Genomic DNA, 18,014 nt, shown 5'->3' on the forward strand with positions numbered 1-18,014 from the left:
AGCGTCAGTCGTCAGTCGTGGGGCTGGGATCAAACGGATGTGAATTTCAGTCCCGGGAACTGAGAAAATCAGTTTGGCTTGTCACTCATGTCTTCCTCTCTCCCTGTGGGAAGAGAAGGGGAGCCCAGCCCCCTAGGATTCTGGACTTTTTGCAACTTCCATGGGCCCCAGAGGGATTGAGGACTTCTTTGAACCTGCAATAGATGAAGCAGTTCAGGGACTCCAGCTGGTGGTTTGGCGCCAAGGAGTCCCAATCCTCATTTTGAAAAATCTTCAAGGGGGTAAGAGGTGGGGTGGAATAACTCAGTGGTAGAGTGCATGCACGCATGCACAAGGTCCTGTGTTCAATCCCCAGCACCTCCATTTAAAAAAAAAAAAGAAAGGAAGAAAAGAAACAAGAAAAATCTTAAATATGTCTTCAGTAAGTGGCACCATCATTCAGACCCCAAGCCCTGGAGCCGTTTGCTCCTTCCATTCTCTATTTCAACCATACCAATTTAACAGATATTTAAACACCAATGACTAGGTACCAGGCGCTCTTCTGGGAGTTCTGCTCCATAGTGAACAAAACAGATCAAATCCTTGCTGTCATAGAATAAATACATACATGACATATGACATGTGTACATTACATGTACTTGTCACATGGCAATAAGTACCACAGAGAAATTCATTAGGAAAATGAAGCAGGGAAAGGGAATAGGAAGTGTCTCATTTATACAGGGCGGTCACGAAACAATTTTCTGATAAGGTGACATTTGAGCAGAACCCTGAAGGGAAAACCTGCTCTCCAGCTCTCTGGGGGAACATCTAATACAAAAGGTGGCATCATGCTGGGCTGGCCATTCACAGAAGGACGAGGGGGCGGGCATGGCCGGGGAGCCGGGAGTGAGGAGAGCCGGGGCCATGCTTAGACTGGGGGCTTTTCCTCTAAGTGAGAAGGAAATCCGTTGGAGAGGTGGGAGGAAACCATCAACAAATCTTGAGACGCAAATAACTTCCAAACGCATTCCAATCCTACTTTTCTTGACACTCACTGCCCCCTTGCTCACCCACATCCAAATCCCCATCATTTCTCCCCAGAACCACTGTCAGAGCCTTCTAACTGACTCAGTGCTTCCACTCTTCCCCCTTTCTAATCCTTCACCCCAGGACAGCCACAGCGAGCATTTGAGAACATGCACAGAATCCTGTCAGTCCTTGTTGTGAACAAAAAATACTGCAAACTGTATCAGTAAAGAATGCTGAAGCCATCAAGTCATCAGCGGCTGCCGCCACCCCCCCGAGTGAAGACAAGCCTGCAGCCCAGCCTCTGCAGCCACTCTTAATGGTGCACTCTGAGGGGACTCAGAATAAGAAAGGACAAGATATGGCCCTAGATAGCTAGGTGCTTGTCAAAAGAATGAATTCAATGAGCCCAAATGTTTGCTTCCTCCCATACATAGAAAAGCACTAAATTCTTTAACTTGAGATGCCTGGTTTTCTTCAGTTAACAAGTAATCTTTTAATGTTCCAACTACCTGGTCTTTGTTGTAAAGCTCCTCCTATATATCCTAGCTCCTCCCCTGCCTCTTCAGAGCAGTCCGTCAGAGTGATCTGGGAGGCTGTCATCCTGGGCTCGAAGGAGTTCAAGTCTTCAGAAATGTCCGCCAAATAAAACTTAACTCTCAACTTTTAGGCTGTGCATTTATTTCAGTCGACATTGTTTAAGAGCTTCTAGTGGCATTTCTATCTGTCTTGCGGCCCCGGCCTTGCTCCCTGTCCTGCTCTGTCACCACTGTCCCTGTAGCTCCACTCCAGCCCCACTGACTTCCTGCCTGGTCCTCAAACAGGTTAAACACCCTCTCATCTTCATCCTTGACATTTTCTCTCCCTGTGATATTCATTCCCCAGATACCCTCCAGACTTGCTCTCCCCATCATTTAAACCTCTGTTCAGTTCTTTCCTCCAAGAAGCCCTCCTTAACCATCCTATTCAGATCAGCAGCCTCTCACACTCTCCATCCTATTACCCTGCTTCCTATTTCTTCCAGGCACTTTTCACTTCTTGACATCATTTTGCATATTTATTCATTTATAGTTGGTCACCCCATCTAAAATAATGCCTGGTATATAGTAGAGGCTCAGCAAATATTTGCTGAATGAATGAATGAGTAGTGGGGAAGAGAGAAATTAATTCAAGTATTCACACAAATAAATATACAACCACAATGGTCATCAATAAATATCGGGTCCCAAGAGAGCCTCTGATAAGGGGCCTTGACTTCATCAGGGAAGGCAAGGGAGCCTTCCCTGTGGAAATAACGCACCAGCTGAGATCTGAGCGGCTGAGAAGGAGTTAACCACACAAAGAGGGGAGGGATGACTGTTCCAAGCAGAGCAAACAGCACGTGCAGAAGCCTTATGGCGGGAGGGGCCTGGCAAATACGAGCAACAGGAAAAAAGAAATGTAGACAGAGGGAGAAAGTGTACACGGTGAGCTGGAAAGGTTAGCGTGGCCAGAGCAAGTAGGGCTTTGCGGGCCATACTGAGGAATTTTTGTCTTCTTCCTAAGAATAATAATGAGCTGTTAAATGGTTTTCCGGAGATACGTGCTGAGGAGAGTGGGGAAGAGGAGCGGGTGGGAAGTGACCTAATCAGATAGGCGTTTGGAAAACATCGGTCTGACTGCAGTGTAGACACAGGATGGAGGGAGCACGTGGACGTGAATTGAGCAGTTAGAGGGCGGTTCCCATAGTCTAGGGGAGAGGATGGGAGCTGCATCTGGAGGTTGAGGGGAGAAGAGAGAGAAGTGGGTGGATTCAAGATGTATTTAGAAAATATATCGACAAATTTGATACTGAATTGGCTCTAGGGAATGCGGGGTACCCAGGATAACTCCTAGGTTTGGGGGTTGCATAACTTGACTGATTAGTGTGCCTGTCACTATGGAACATTGTAAGCGTGTCTTTTTTAGGAGAGAAAATAAAGGTTTCTGTTTGAACGCGTTGATTCCGAGGCATCTTTGAGCTAAGGAGGAATGACAGTAACCAGGAGGGAGAGAGGTTTGAGTCGGAGGTATAAATTGGGAGGCTGATCTTATATAGATGCCCACTGGAGCCTTGGGCTGTAACTCACCCAGGAAGAGCAGAGAGTGAGACACAAAGAAGAACTGAGCCACTTTAAAAATAAGGAATAGAACAACCAAGACCTGCTTGTGTAACCACAACACTTACTGGCCTGGTGGAAGCCATGAGCCAGCAAACATTACTGAGAGGGAACGGCCAAGTAGGCAGGATCAGTAAACATCAGGAGAGGCTCAGGATCCTACAGCCCAAAGAAGGGCATGTTTCAAGGCGGTCAAATCCATCACCTGGGTCAAATGCTACTGGGATGTGGGAGGATCTGATGCCCAAAAAGTTTCTGTTGGATTTAGTAGCCTGGAAGTCATAAGTGGCTTTAGTGAGAGCTGTTTGCTGGAGTGATGAGGCCAGAGGCAGACTCCAGTGGGATGGGAGAAGAGGAAAGTTCAGACAATGTGAAGAAAACTTTGCAGGAGTTTGGAGGTGAAAGAGAGTGGAAAGACGCAGCCGAAGCTGGGAGTGGGAGGATGAGGGGTTGAATGACTTTGTTGTTCCTTTTTCTTGAAGGGATAGATTTCCATATGATTAAAGGCCAATGGAAAGGATCCAGTTCAGAGCAAGAGAATGAATACACTACAGAAAGAAGGTATTGTTAACAATCTAAAATATCAGAGAAAACAGGAGAGGATGGGATTAAAGTCTAGTAGCAGAATGGGCTTTAAATACAAGGAGGGACTGTTCTGTTGTAAGGGGAGGAAAGAGGTCCAGAATGGTCACAGACATACATAGTGTGTGACCTCGGCACCAGCGGTAGATGCTCATTTACTTATTTTCAGTGGTAGGAGAACTGGACTCAGAGGCAAGAGATCTTGACTTTTGTATAGGATCTTCCCCTAAATAGATTCACAGCCTTGGGCAAGTTATTTCTCATTTCTTTGCCCAGTTTTAAAGGGGGAGTTGTCTTTTAGATGATCTCTAAGGTTTCCTACAGCTCTGCTTCTTCTAAGTAAATCAAGAGAATGTGAAATTCAAAATGTTAGAAAATTAACAACCTGGAATGTCTATTTTTATTGTTTTCAAATGCAGTGCTCACTTCCAGTTCAAGCTGATGGACGTAGCCAATGTATTTAATCTCATCTTCCCCCTCAAATCCCACTAAAATGCCCAGAGACATGTATGAATAAGAAGAAAATCCAGAGCAGTACTAGAAAGCCAGAAAAAGCACTTTCAGACCAGAGAAATAGAACAGCTAATGGTTATTCAGGGCTTTCAGTGAACCAGCTACTGCACTGAACAATTTACATGCATTAAACCACTTAATTCTACAAGGTAGGCACTATTATTATCCAATTTTAAACGAGTAACCAGAGCCACAGAGAGGTGAAGCACTTGTCCAAGCCGGGCAGTCTGACTCCACTGTATGTGACCTTTCAGAAATAGTATGAAATTTCTGGAGATTATAGTGTGGAATCCACACCCCACTAACACAGGACTAGGAGAAGGATATTGGAGAAATGATTATGAACCTTCCCAACAGAGCCACAGAAAAGCTCAGAACTCGCAGGGGCTGGGGGCTAGCCTGAGTCACAGAACAGAAAGTGGAGAAGTTAGTTATAGGTCTGCCAAAGCAGTGGGACCATTCTCCAGCTCTGTGCGCGTGTCTCGCTGTACTGCTGTCCCTGGCCAGAGCCAGCCAGTGAGAGCAGCTTTCTAAATAAAGTCCTTCGTGTGTACAGAGAGGGAGCCCAGCGTTGACTTTGTGGTTGGAAAGAGAGGTGGAGATTGTCCAGGTAATTTGAGGGCCACCATAAGGCTATGGAGACAAATGGCATCTTGGCACAGCAGTTGGATCCTCCAAAGCACGACTCATCCAATAAGACACTTTCCCAACCTCTGATTGCCACCTGTGCCCTCTCCATGCTTCATAAATGGGAATCCTCCTGTTGGCCAATCCTAACCATTCACCCACCTGTCAAGTGAAGAGTGACCTTTGCAATTGCTGGGGCCTCCAAACCAGTGTTCCAAAATGTAGCCATTGAGATTTAAAAGAAAAAAACAATTTTTTTTTCTGTATAGCACAGGGAACTATATTCAATATCTTGTAATAATCTTTAATGAAAAAGAATATGAAAATGAATATACATATGCATATGTATGACTGGGACATTATGTTGTACACCAGAAATTGACACATTGCAACTGACTATACGTCAATTAAAAAAAAGGAAAGAAAACAAAACGTAGCCGTAGCCATCGAGTCCTTCATTCACATGAATGGCCCATCCCCCGATGCTTAAGGAAAACCAACAGCATGAGAAAGAAACACTAGGATGAACCAGAAAACAACTGACTCCTGAGGGAAAAGTTAATTTGGAAAATATTTTACAAATTCTAACTCGCATCTTGAGCAATGCCCAAGAGATTGCATCCGTAGAACAAAATTAGCCTCCTAATTTAGTCGTCAGAGAAAAAAACAGTTACAAATGGAAAACCACTGCTGACATGAAACAGGTCCATTGCAATGGGCATAACTTGAAAATGGTCCTAGTAGCTTGGAAGCCCAAGTCATGGAAGATCAGTGGGGCAGACTATGGAGTACAAAGGAGCATTTCATATTTTGAAAGGTTTCAAATCAATAGGGAACAGATGGACAAATTGATCGATGGGGTCAGGACGATTGGCTATTCATTTGGATACGAATTAACATTGAGGTGCATCTTTTTTTAAAATATCAGTACAATTTTATTGATCATTACAGTGAATATAAATGATTGAATCTCTACAATTAAGTGGTAGATTGTCATAATGGCTGAAAAAGCAAGACCTAAATATACACTGTCCAGAAATTCACTTAAACTATAATTACATAGATAAGTAAAAGTAAAAGGGTGAATATATATATATATATATATATATAATGAAAAGACTAATGAAAGCTAGAGTGACAGTATCAATAGTGAGCAAAGAAGGTTATAGAATAAAGAATATTATTAGGAATAAAAATGGTTTCATAATGACAACAGAATCAGTTTGTCAAGCAGACATAACAATCCTAGCAGTGTGTACACCCAATTAAAGAGATTTAACATAAATGAAGCAAAATCTGATGTAAAAGGAGAAGTAGAGAAATTCACAATTAGAGTTGAAGATTTCAATACTTCATTCTCAGCTAACCTATACAAATATCTGCAAAGAAACACAGGAGAAAATCTTCATGACATGGGGGTAGGCAAGGATTTCTTACATAAGACACAGAACACAAAAATCATAAAAGAAAGAATTTATAATTGAGCTACATCAAAAATAAAAACTTCAGAAAACAGCATGAAGAAAATAAAAAGGCAAGCCACAGACTGGGAAAAATATCTGCAAAACAGATAAATGACAAAGGACTTGTGACCAGAATTTATGAAGAAATTCTACATATAATAGTAAAGATGTAAGTAACTCAATTTTTTAAATGGGCAAACGATCTGATCAGACATTTCACAAAACAAAATATATACGGGGTACCGAGAAACAGGAAAAGATGTTCAATGTCATCAGCCAAATTAAAATAATAATGAGATACCACAGTTGCTTATCCAATAGAATGGCTACAATTAAAAAGACCGGCAACACCAAATTTTGGTGAGGACGTGAAACAAGTGGAACTCCTCTGCATTTCTTGTAAAATTGTGCAACCTCTCTGGAAAACAGTTTGGCAGTTTCTCATTAAGTTAAATATACACTTACCACACAACTCAACTATTTCACTTCTAAGGATTTACTCAAGAGAAATAAAAACATATTTCCACACAAACTTTTATACGCATATGTTCATAGTATCTTTCATAATAGTCAAAAAGGAGAAAGACTCAAATGTCTATTTGCGGGTGAATAGATATACCAATGGTAGGTTATTTGTTCAATGAAATGAAATCTCATGAACAGATAAATAGGCACAAAAGAATACATCTTGTAGGATCCTATTGGTACAGTAAAGAAAAGATAAATCCAAGCTAGAATGGCCCAAAGCAGACTAATGGTTGCTTGGAGACAGAGACGGAGATGATACTGATCTCAAAAGGGATGAGGAACCTTTTTGGATCATGGCGACATTCAACATCTTGATAACTTTGAGGCATATCTTAAACCTCAGTTATCCCCTTTCTCTCCCATTGCAATTTCTTCATCTCTACTGGATCATTTCCATCTTTACTCAGATATGCCCACGTGTCTCCTGTTTTTAACACCCCACCCACCTCCATTTCCATCCCTTTGTTCCCCTTCGCAGCAACACTTCTTGAACTTGAGGTCCTTGGTTGGTCACTGTCTCTACTTCTCATCTTTCCTTTCCCTCTTAAATCCAGTCCACGGTGGGTGTCACTACTCCAACATTTCTGCTCTTGTCAAGGTCACCAATCACTTCAGCGTTACTAAATTCAATGATATCTCTCTGTCCTTGTCCTACTTGACCTCTTAGAGGCATTTAGCAGGGTTGATCACTTTCTTCTATTCTTCCAGCATCCTCAGGGATTATCTCTGGGCTCTCTCCTCTGATTCTATAATCTCTCGTTTGATGATCACAACCCCAAATCATCAATATCTTCTTTGTAACAATGACTCACAATTTTACATCTCCAGCCCAGACCTCTCCTCTAAAAGGCACCTCCAACTTCATATGCCTGCAATCGAGCTCTTAATTCTCCCCACTCCAATCTGTTTCTCATGTTTTATGCAGAAGTAAATACAATGAGAGTTAAAGATATAAACATAAAAATTAAACTATTAAACTACAAGACCAAGGGCAGACTGAGAGAAACTTCTTGCAGTACTTATCACAAATGGCTACTATCTAGAATAGGAAAAGAACTTCCACAAGTCTTTCAGAAAGTCAAACGAGTCAATTGAAAATTTGACAAGCAATATAAACAAGCAAATCCAAGAAGAAGAAATGTCGAGTGAAGAGAGATTTAAACAGATGCTTCACTTCCCTAGTTTTTAGGGAAATACAAGTTAAAATGAGATCATTTTCAACTATCAGATTGACAAACATTAACAAAATCAATAACAGTTATTACTGTGGAGAAACAGAACACTTTCACACTGTTGTAGGGAGCGGTGGTGTGAGTTCAACATTGCTGGAGTGCAATTTGGCAGAACCGATCAGAATTTAAAATATATACATGATTAATGATGCAGCAATCCTACTTTATGACATCTATTCATCTATTTTAAAAAAAATGAAAAGATCCTTAAAAATCAACTGCATTAAACAAAACCCAAGTTCTGATTTATAACAAGATAACCACAAGTCAACTATCATGTTTCACCATGGACACCGTTCATCTGTGCAAACCTCCAGAGAGACTGATAACACTGTTGGTCTCTGCTCAATTTAAAAGCAAAGCAAAACTAAACCCATGTAAAGAATGTCAATCTATAGAGAGGTACAGTGATATTCTCTCTTTATCGGAGGGGTAAGCCTACAGCTATTTAATAAGCAAAGGTTTTCTGGGAGGAAGGAGAATAGTGGCTATTCATCTAAAGTATTTATTAAGAATTTATTATAGATTATGGTAGGAAATGAAACTCACTCGTGTCCTGCCTCCTTTCCTCCTTTATAAATGAATTAGGATTCCCATAATCTCAATTCACTGTAAAGAAATAGCCAATTGTCATTCAAATCTTTTCCTATCATATTCATTTAGTCAAACTAACACATCCACTAAGACTGCATTACCTAAAAGCAGTGTTTCCTTGCAACGGTTGGCAGCACAGCAGATGTGTTTGTTCATTACAGTTGTGTTAACAATCAATGTCAATCACTGCATGATCAATTTCATTTCCACTGTCACCACCACAAGAAATGCCCTCCCTCTTCTCCTATTCTTGGCATGCCCGACAAATGCATCTTTGCAGCCCACATATTTTTCCTATGAAGCTTTTCCAGATCCCCACCTCCACCCCACCACCAAGGAGACAGGCTCTGTGCTTCTTTGGGGCCCCACTCTTTCAGGCCAAACTTCTATCAGGACCGGCAGCACCAGCAGCACCTGGGAGCTTGTTAGAAATGCAGAGTCTCAGGCTCTACCCCAGACCTACTGAATCACAATCTCTGGGGGTGAGGCCCAGTGTTTTAACTAGTTTTTCAGGTTTTGCATGCTAACGTTTAAGAAGCACTGACTTAAGGGCACTTGACCAGAGCCTCATCAGTCTCCCGGTACAAATGAAGTCACATTTCCATCACTGCCCAAATGATATTAGCTCCCTTGATCACCTCCATTTGTAGGACCCCCAAACCCTTCCCAGGTGTGCTCCATTCCCCTCTAACTATTTCTGGGAGTTCCTAGTGTGTGTTCACCCATGCTCCAGTGCTGCTGCTCACCTCTGCTGTACCTGGTCTCCACTGCCGCTCAATAGGCAACTTTTAAGCTGATAGTTCTACATATTCTACTTAAAAGCTAGTCCAGTCCTTCAAGTGAGTAAAAGTACAAACTGGGCTTTAGCCTGGTGGAGTGAGACGTGGTTAACTGCTGGTCATAGTGCAAGGCTAAACATGATGTTCGCTGCCCTACAACTTGCATTGAGCAATTAAGTAGCCCAGCCAAAGGCAACTTGTTTGCATTTCTCCCATTGAAACAGCCTACTCAAGAGTTTCAACATGCAATTACCCTCTCCTCCCTTGTACATGCATTTCTCTGCAGCATCCTATCAGCAAAAATGTGAGATAGATACACACACACACACACTTCTTTAAAAAGACTTTTGGTTTTGGTCTGGCATTTAAGAAGCTTGGAAGTCACCACTTCATCCTAACAATAAGTGAAAAGCAACAACTCTTCTTAGATTCATAAGAGAAGTGAGGTCACAGGGCCAACCACTGCACCCAAATGAAAGAGACTGACAGGGGAATGCAAAGAATCACAATTTCCTGGATGGAACAGAAACCACTGAGGAAAGTGCTGGGACAGGAAAATCTGAACTATCATCGCCGATTTGCTGGAGGCTCAGTCTGGACAAGTCTGAGAGATAAAATCCTCCAGGGGGACCCATCATTAGTGAGTCTCCACATTTTGTGAGTTTTACCTCTAGGAGTGCAAGCAGGTTCTCACAGTAAATATCCAAGAAAAATCTCCTCCTGCTTCCAAAAGGGGGAAGGGAAAAGGAACCGTTTTGAAACACACCAGAGCACCCTGTTTTTCTTAACAAGGTCTGCCCTCAAGAGAAACTAGTTAACCAGAGCCTAACCTACTGGGGCTTTTATGGGAGCCTAACTGACCTGAGGGAAGGGAAATACTCAGCTCCAGCCCCCTCTAGCCATCCTGTCCCACTTAAGCGGGAGAAAAATACTGAGAAACACTTGTGAGGTTCACAGTCCAGAGGTATAGGCCCAGCAAAAGACCGAAACCTAATCCTAGGACTGTAGAATGCCTCCCCTCCTCCTACACCTTACCACCATACCACTAAAGTCCTATTTATCAGCGTTCTTTTCACCTGGTACCAGATTTCAAGAAAAAATATTACCAGCATACTAAAAGGTAAAATACACAATTTGAAGAGACAGAGCAAGCATCAGCACCAGCTATGGCAGGGATGTTGGAATTAACAGACCAGGAACTTAAAACAGCTTTGACAAAGATGCTAAGGGCTCTAATGGATAAAGTAAACAGCGTGCAAGAACAGATGGCCTAGGTAAGGAAGGAGATGGAAATTCTACGAAAGAACCAAAAAGAAATGCTAGATCAAAAGCACTGTAACAGAAATGAAAAATGCCTTTGATAAGTTTATTAGTACCTTGGACACAGCTGAGGAAAGAATCTCTGAGCTTGAGGATATCTCAGTAGAAACCTCCAAAGCTGAAAAGCAAATAGAACAAAGACTGAAGAGAAAAAAAAAAAAAAACAAAACCCCAACAGGACATCCGAGGACTGTGGGACAACCACAAAAGGTGTAACATACATGAAATGGGAATATCAGAAGAAGAAAGAAAGGAACAAAAGAAACATTTGAAACAATAATGACTTGAGAATTTCCTCAAATAATGTCAGACAGCAACCCACAGATCCAGAAAGCTCAGACAACACCAAGCAGAATAAATGCCAACAAAACTATACCTAGCTAAATCAGTTTCAAACTACAGAAAATCTGAGATAAAGAAAAAATTCTGAAAGAAGCCAGAGGGAAAAAAACACCTTACCTACAAGAGGAGCAAAGATAAGAATGATATCTGATTTCTTAGAAACCATGCAAACAAGAAGAGAGTAGAGTGAAATATTTAGTCGTGAGAGAAAAAGTCTACCAACCTAGAATTCGGTAGCCAGTGAAATTATTCTTCAAAAGTGAAAGAGAAATAGACACTTTTAGACAAACAAAAATTTGAAGGAATTGCTGCCAGAAGATCTGCCTTATCAGAAATGCTAAAAGAAGTTCTATTGAGAGAAGGAAGATGGTATAGGTCAGAAACTCAGATCTACATAAAGAAAAGAAGAACACTGGAGAGGGAATAAGTGAAAATTTAAAAGAAAAAAACCCTTCACCTAAACCTCACGTTCTCCTCCAGAGTCTGCCCCATTCTCTGCTCTCCTTCATAACGAAAGTCTCAAAATAGTTACCTGTGGTTTCTGTCTCCATATTCTCACCTCCCATTCTCTTCTAAAGCCCTTGCATTTGCGTTTCATCTCCAGCACTCTGCTGAAATGGCTCTAAACAAAGATCACCGACCACTTCCAATTTACCAAATGCAATGATCTCTGCCCTCTTTTTCACCTCCTAATGGCATGCGGCACAGCTGATCACTCCTCCCTTCCTGAAATACTTTCACCCCGTGGCATCCAGAAACCCAGACTCTCCTCTTTTTCCTCCTGTATCACTGACAACTCAATCTTTTTCTGATCCCTCCTCCTCTGTCTCACCTCCAAATGCTCTTGTGCCTCGAGGATGTGTCTGGTCCTCTACTTTTATCTCTTCACCGTCTCTCCTGAAGGCTCCTTGTCCAGTCCCCTAGTTTGAATACCGCCTCTATGCTGATGTCATTAAATTGCAATCTCCAGCTCTGACTTCATCCCTCAGCTGTAGAATCATCCATTAAATTGCCTGTTTGCCATCTCCCCATGGATGTCATACAGACGTCGCAAACTTAACATGGCCGAGACAGAAGCCTTCAGTTCTGCCCCTCCTCAAAACCTGTTCCTTCTCCAGTCTTCCTTTCTATACCTTAACAGCACCACCAGTCACTCAGTTGCTTGGGACAAAATTCTAGAAAGTCATTCTTGATTCTTCTCTTGCTCTCAAACCCCACATCCACTCTATCAGCAGATGCTATCACCTCTCCCTGCAAACTCTATCCAGAATGAATGCAATCATTTCTCACCATCTCTGCTATTTGCCTAATGGGATCCACCATCGCCTCCCCCCACCCCCCCAAATACTGACACAGCCTCTTAGGGTTGCCCTTTTCCTCTATTGTTGGTCCTCCTCTCAGCAGTCAGTGTGATGTTTCTGAAGCAGAAATCGGATCATGTCACTCCTGCTTAAAAAGCTCCAAAGGCTTTCTTTTGTAGAATCTCTGCGACAGTGTGTCTTTCTTTGTTGGAAATTACTTAATAAGTAATAGGGGACTGTGGTTGGGATAACACAGAAATTGTGCTGGTTAACGTGCCGTTTTTCTAGCATGTGAACATTTTGAAGTGATCTGTGGCAAACTTCCTCACCATTAAAAAGGCCTTAGCGATAGACGGAGACCCTAAGCAAAGAGGAAATCTTCAGACAGACCTTCCTTTAGTACTAGTGTGGCTAGTGTAGTGCTTTCAGTAATGGCTATGGTCTTTTCTAACGTAAGCTATCTGTCCAGGCCGTGCGTACAGATGAAGAGGCTGCAAAGGCATTTCACCCCTGTTAAAATGATGAAAATTTAAAAAAAGCTATGTCCTGAATCATTTATTTAATATCAGTGAGGGTGGTCTTTATTAGAAGTGAATGCCCTCAAGGGCTCCCATCTTGGGGGAGGAAGCTGACTCAAGGTTTAAGACTGTAAAGGATTAACTGGCTGGGATACTGGGCACAAATGCCATGGAGACGTGACTCAGCTCTTACTGTCTTTGGAATTGGTATTGCTTTCTTAACGCACCGGATGCAATGTTCCTTGGGTTTTGAGTGGTTTGCCCTAACTCTGCATTTCCCATAAACCTTAGAATTTTTAGCACATACTTTTGCAGAAGGTGAAGTTTTTCAGAGGCATCATTATAACAGAAATATCTGTACTTATCAAATCCAAACGTCTTAACATCCTCACCCCTCATGATAGATGTCCCTCCAAAATATGCCCTGAATTTGATCACCCCTCACCACTTCCACAGCTACCCTAGTCCAAACCACCATCTCTGCTGGCCTGGCCTACCGAAATAGGCTCCTTTCCACTCCCGTCTTTCTGGTTTGTTCTCTATAGAAATCAGATTGCCTCAACACTCTGTTTAAAAATTGACTCTCTAATGGCTTCCTGTTACATTCCAAAAAAAACCCAGGCCCTTTCCATGGCTCTCAAACCATGCCTCAGAGCCTTTTCATTTGCTGCTCCCTCTGTCTGGAACCATCTGCCCCCAGCACCTCGTCTAGCAGGTTCTTTCTCATCATTCAGGTACTGGCTTTAATGTCATCTCCTCAGGGACCTTCCCTCCTCCCCACCCTAAAGAATTTTCTCCCCCCACCAAATTGGCTCTAGCACGTCATCTTGATTTGATTTGTTCCCAGCATCTACTATCTGAATTTAAAACTTAAAACTATGTGTGCTGTCTTCCCTCCAATTCCCCCTTGTTCATTCCTGTATTCCCAGACCTAAAACAATGTTTCGGTCATCGTCTGTATTCACTGAGTGAGTGAACAGACTAACTAGGACTTCTGAAAGTTTTATAAGCAAATTCCTAATTCCCTGGGACTTAGATGTAAATAGTTCTAAGATGTGAAAGCCTGTCCTCGTATTCCATGGATGTACTTGAACTCTCCCACTCATTTATTTGAAGAGGCTCGTTGACTTCATCATTATCCCTGTCATCATTCTGGGTTATTTCAGTTTCAGTGGGACTGGAAATGAAGACAAGACAGTGAGTTTGTAACAGAGATATTGGTAAATATACAAATAAAATATAGTCTTCTTGTCAACTGGCCCAAATCCCTACTTTCCTGCAGTGATGCTGACCTCTGCATTTGAATCTGGCTTTCATTTCTTCATTGTCATCAAAGACGGAGATATTTCTATTGGTTAATGATAATGTGTGTAGTCAGACTGGAGAGCCCTACATTAGTTTTTGTAAAGACATGGCATTTTGGTAAAGTTTGATTGTCTGCAGAGCAGGTGGAGAGAATAAAATGACAGGGAAGAAGCGTATAGGGAAGCCAAAGAGTGGAAATTTCCCGTTATTCATTTAGGAAAGACATTTTCTATCCAGTGAGATTTTCAGAAATGAGGGTTCCATAAGCTCCCCCCAACCCCGAGGTCCTAGGGATTAACTGTCAGAAGGCTTAACATATTTTACCAATGCCCTTTGCTATCATTCAAATCCAGCTCTTCATGAAGATAAAGAAAAAGAATAAAAGTGTAATAATAAAAATTAGTATGTTCCCAAATTGAGACTAAGTGTATCCACGAACCTAGTGTTTTCAAAATCTTATCTCCTTGGTTTTACATCACAGACAACTGTTACTACTCCCCTTCCCTTGGCCGACTTCACTTCCTTCTGAAAACATGGAGGTTCTCACAGAACACAACACATTCATGATGATGATCCCCATACCTGAAAAAATCCTCTTCCAGGCACTGGAGAGACAGCAGAGAGCAGGAGAAAGCGCAGCGATTACAGAGCTTGCCTGCGGCCAGGGTTGCGGCAGGAGGAGGGGGTGGGGAAGGCAACTAAACAAAGAAACATAATATGTTGCTGTGAAAAGGGTCCAGCAGTAATAGCATCAACGGAGAGAGGAGGGCTGGGTTACGGATGCTCAGGATTTCTAAGCAAGTGATCCTTAAGCAGCGTGAAGGATGAGAAGAGACCTAGATTAGCCAGGGAAAGAGCATCCCAGGCTGAGGCAAGTGCAGGGTCCCTCCTGGGATCATAATGAGAAACCAAGATGAAGGCAGCGTGGCGGAAGAGTGGGCCGCTTGGGAGCGTTCTGTGAGCAGTCTGGAGGGGCAGGCAGGGCAAGGTCGACCAGCGCTTTCTGGGCAGGCCACAGGAACGAGTTTGAACTTTATTCCAAGTGCTACCGGAGCATTTTAATAGAAAGCTATCAGGGCACGGTGGGCAGTAAATGTGGTAGAAGTGGACATGGGGAGAAATATTCAAAAGTTGTGTGTATTTGGAATTAGAGCCAACATGGCTTGGAAGGTGAGGTGAAGGAGAGAGAAATCAAAGATGATTCTTTGCTTTGAGGTTTGGACAATTGGGCTGCTGAGGTGGGAGGACTGGAGAACAGAATCATTACTTCGGTACTGAAATCACAAAGAATGTTGATGAGGTAGTGGTAAAGCCAAAAAACCTCTTCAAATGAATGAATGGGAGTGTGCGAGTGTATCCATAGAATAAATTCATTCAACAAATATTTATTTGAGCCCCTATTATGTGCCAGCACTGTGCTAAGGCTGTAGAAATGGTACTGCTGGATCAGTGCCTCATTTTTTTTTGGCTGTCTTATCTCAACATAGATTATGGCTGCCATTTCAGCGTCCAGACCTAATACTGACTTTATCCTCACTGTCCCTTATGCCCCATCACATCTAGCATATATCTATTGGATACACACCAGCCCATTCTATACTTGCTAATGGACTGAACCAAATTAAATAGATGTATAGTTGAGTGTAAATACACCAAACCAATAGCCTAACGCTACTAGCATCTTAATATGGTAATCAATATATTCCTAGCAAAAAGCACTGAAGTGATATACACATTTTTATTACCCTAATCTACAATTTCTTAAGAATCGCCTGAAAACCAAACCTTATCTGGTTATTTAAAAGACAGTTTAAAAATAGTTAAAGAAAAAAAAAGAGCTAATGATACCACGATTTCAAACTTTAGACATCTAGTTGAGTCTGGAAACGTTTACATTAAGATGTTGCAGGTTTATCATCATTATTATTCAAGGCCAATCTCTGAAAAAGCTGGGCATGGCAAATCAAAAACTGCTTTATTCTCAGAGCTTTAATCTTCTAACATTATCATTGCTATTTTAGCAGAAACATTACAAAGAGGGTGCAAAAAGTAGAATACTGGCAGCAGAAAAGCCACCTTCGTGCTGCTGTGACTGCTGTCCTAGCTTTCTTGACCTAGCCTGGGACGACCGGTGCATCTGTATCTCCCAGCCTGGAAGCGCTACAGAGAAATATAAACAAGCCCACCTGCTGATGCTGTTTGAGCGTAATGTACCTAACATACCGTAAGATCAGTATCCTCTTCTTTCTAAATGAAAAATAAAACAATCTGTTGGGCAGATCCGAACACCTAAAAATAAACTTTAAACTATTAAATAGTTTTCTCAAGCCATCGATCCCACTGATAATTGGTGCCCAAGGATTTAGGCTATTTGCAATATTAATTTGTGATTTCAGAAAGGAATAATTTTAACATCTTTTGGTCTCACATCAGGCGGTGTTTCACTTAGAGAGATACGAAGCCAGTCGGGTAAATGGGGTGCGGCAAGAGATAAAAATAATTTGAGCAAATGCAAATGGATTTTAAATGAATGGAAGTGACTGTCTAGAAAAAAACAATGTATAAGAATATTGACACATATTCAGAGGGCAAATTTATAAGCCTTCTACTGTTGTCCAAGCCATGGCATTGTTCAAACTAACAGCGCTTCTTGGCATTATTTGAGGGAGACGTATTCAGAAAATTCAGCTAACTCCCACCTTTTCTTCAAGCCCGGGAATTACCAAATAGTTTACATCAGGAAAATACATTCTGCTCTAAAAAGGAAGCGGTAGTGGCTTCCCAATGGGCCAGATTTGGCAACCCAGGGCTTCAGAAAGAGCCCAGAGTTATTATTATTACTTGAGAAGGAAAACAGATCCTTGGAACAAATTACTGCAATTTTGCGGTCAGGCTTCTTTTGTAGAAAGCAGTAATGATTTCAAAGATTTCATTAGTATCGGCCAGACCAGTGGTATCCTTACCTTCTCACGTGGAGTTTCAAGTTCGTTCCTATACAACGTTAGTTGTATACTCAGACATTCAAGCCTTTCAATGGCATCCCTGAAGCAACTTCTGGTTCATGCACTGAGGGCTGAATACATTACTTGATATTTATATAAAGTATACAGTCTTAAGGAGCATTACTTTTAGAAATTATCAGGTAATTGTTGAGCACTGCTATGCTTACCATCCACCCCTACCTCTTCATTTTCTTTTGATAACAGGATGCATTGTTGTTTCACAATAAATTCCATTTTCAGGACCAATAAAACCTGGTTAGAAAACAGGTGTCTGTGCTTCATGACTCTTCATGTCTGTTCATCAGTACCACCTTATAAATCACGTAGCATCTTCCAGCTGTTTGTGACTTTTGTTTCCAGGGTGTTTATACGAAAGGAGCATGAGTATTTGGTATCAACCAAATTAATGAGCAGGGGAAAAGAAGTTAGAAGGAAAACAGCCTCCTTCTAACAACAGTCTTAGAGTTAATTTATGTTGTAGTTATCTGTTCCAATCATCGTGAGTGGAATATAAAGCATCCTTTTCCTTTCGTTTTAGAAAACCAATTCTCCAACGAATTACAATAAATTGTTAAAAACACACACAAACACACACACACAATAAATATAGTGTTTAAATGCTTCTGGCTTACCCTTAAAGGGAACAAACACTATTTTGGTTTGCAATTTTTCTATATTTAACTTTCTTCACCTCATTTACAGATTTCTCCTTGGTGAAAATCCTGAAGGTTTTTCATAGATCCCAGACATCAACTAAAAAAT

This window comes from Camelus dromedarius, chromosome X (genome assembly GCF_036321535.1).
Source record: "Camelus dromedarius isolate mCamDro1 chromosome X, mCamDro1.pat, whole genome shotgun sequence".
NCBI lineage: Eukaryota > Metazoa > Chordata > Mammalia > Artiodactyla > Camelidae > Camelus > Camelus dromedarius.